Source organism: Schistocerca serialis, unplaced genomic scaffold, assembly GCF_023864345.2.
Source record: "Schistocerca serialis cubense isolate TAMUIC-IGC-003099 unplaced genomic scaffold, iqSchSeri2.2 HiC_scaffold_1249, whole genome shotgun sequence".
Lineage (NCBI taxonomy): Eukaryota > Metazoa > Arthropoda > Insecta > Orthoptera > Acrididae > Schistocerca > Schistocerca serialis.
Genome location: NW_026047457.1, coordinates 67,501 through 70,000, shown reverse-complemented (window position 1 = coordinate 70,000; position 2,500 = coordinate 67,501).

Genomic DNA, 2,500 nt, shown 5'->3' with positions numbered 1-2,500 from the left:
TGGTCGGGTTCGAGAGAGGCGCAATCGCCCGGGGTTTGGCGAGTAGACGCTTTAGGTGCGACCACCCGTGCTCCCAACTGAGCTTGCCGCTGCCGACAGAGGCCCGGGAGCGTGCTGTCGTGGCATTGCCGGCGGGAGACAACACGCGCCACCTACGGTGACCGGCAGCTCCAACGCCAGCGCCACAGAAGGACAAAAGCCCCACTTGGGTGCCGAAGCGAACTCTCCCAGCACAGCGCACGCGCCAACACGTCCGCACAGCTGCGATACAAACCACCTGCGAGAACCGCAGAGGCGACCGAGCAGCAGACGGCGTCGCGGCGCCGAGCGCCGGGCGGCGGCGCATCCTCAGCGCACACAGTCCTCAATCGGACCAGCACACTGCAGATGTCCACCGCGCTTCGCACCGGGCCCGCGAGGACCTACTTTGGCCGCACGGCGCCGCGTGCAGGGTGCGCCGGCGCGCAGCTGCGCCGCCTGCCGCCTCCGTCGGCCGGCGCGCCTGCCACTGGCCGCCCCCACCAGCCGGCTGTAGCGCGTGCGCCCACGCACCGCGCGGCCAGCACGCCGGGAGGCCCCCCCTCACCGGCCGGGGACGGTCCCACCCAGCCACCGCCGCGTATCGCTTCACACCCAGATGCCATTCACGTTCGTGGGCATGGTGGGTATCGCTGGAACAACCGGTTGGTAGCTCAACCGATCGTCGCCATCACTGATTCACCTCTAGCGAGAACAACCGCACCACAACGGTTTACCAGTTGTTCATTTGCGTAACGTCACCAGCAAACGTAGGCGTCCATCGCCATTTGCAAATTCAACGATTGTTGCATGCCTGTGTCAGGTGTCACGACACACTATGTCTGCCCACATACACGCAACAACATGTGCACGCTTCGCGAACACGTGGAAGGTGGCCCCCGTACGTATGCGATGTCCATTGCGCGAACGACTGTCAACCGGCCTCTGTCGCATGTCGCAGATGTGGAACGCAGTGCACCATGCTATCACGGTGTGTGAGAAGAGACGACTACGTCTGACAACACGCGCCACTACATCAACAGACGGCTCATGCTGATCGCCATCCAGGGCATACCACACTGCAATCCAGCTCTTATAGGGAGACGACACGTAGCTGAGTGCACAACATTTGGACCGCATGGTTCGCCGTTGTTGGCGCAGTCGTTGTACGGTCACATGTACCACGATGTATCATTCAGTACATGAGGACCAATGTGCAGTACAGTGTGTGATTTGGACGTACAACATCAGCGGACAGTTGACACAGGCCGTACCACAGCGTAGGCTAAGTGCTTCGCCATGCGAATGCCAATGAACAACTGCAAATGCCAATGAACAACTGCAAAGGGCATTGAGCATGTACGTCCTGCTGCCATCCACATTACAGTGTATAGCTGCAAGGTGTTTAACATGAAGCGATACACTGGGGACCGGGCAGTGCGAGTAGCAAACTATATTGCGGGGGTTGCAGTTAGGCAACACTACACTAATTTAACGCGTCGTATGACAATTACAGAGCAGGTTAAGGCCCAACGTGTGTTGGGTTAAGGCCCAACGTGTGTTGGGTTAAGGCCCAACGTGTGTTGGGTTAAGGCCCAACGTGTGTTGGGTTAAGGCCCAACGTGTGTTGGGTTAAGGCCCAACGTGTGTTGGGTTAAGGCCCAACGTGTGTTGGGTTAAGGCCCAACGTGTGTTGGGTTAAGGCCCAACGTGTGTTGGGTTAAGGCCCAACGTGTGTTGGGTTAAGGCCCAACGTGTGTTGGGTTAAGGCCCAACGTGTGTTGGGTTAAGGCCCAACGTGTGTTGGGTTAAGGCCCAACGTGTGTTGGGTTAAGGCCCAACGTGTGTTGGGTTAAGGCCCAACGTGTGTTGGGTTAAGGCCCAACATAGGTTGGGTTAAGGCCCAACATAGGTTGGGTTAAGGCGCAACATAGGTTGGGTTAAGGCGCAACATAGGTTGGGTTAAGGCGCAACATAGGTTGGGTTAAGGCGCAACATAGGTTGGGTTAAGGCGCAACATAGGTTGGGTTAAGGCGCAACATAGGTTGGGTTAAGGCGCAACATAGGTTGGGTTAAGGCGCAACATAGGTTAGGTTAAGGCGCAACATAGGTTAGGTTAAGGCGCAACATAGGTTAGGTTAAGGCGCAACATAGGTTAGGTTAAGGCGCAACATAGGTTAGGTTAAGGCGCAACATAGGTTAGGTTAAGGCGCAACATAGGTTAGGTTAAGGCGCAACATAGGTTAGGTTAAGGCGCAACATAGGTTAGGTTAAGGCGCAACATAGGTTAGGTTAAGGCGCAACATAGGTTAGGTTAAGGCGCAACATAGGTTAGGTTAAGGCGCAACATAGGTTAGGTTAAGGCGCAACATAGGTTAGGTTAAGGCGCAACATAGGTTAGGTTAAGGCGCAACATAGGTTAGGTTAAGGCGCAACATAGGTTAGGTTAAGGCGCAACATAGGTTAGGTTAAGGCGCAACAT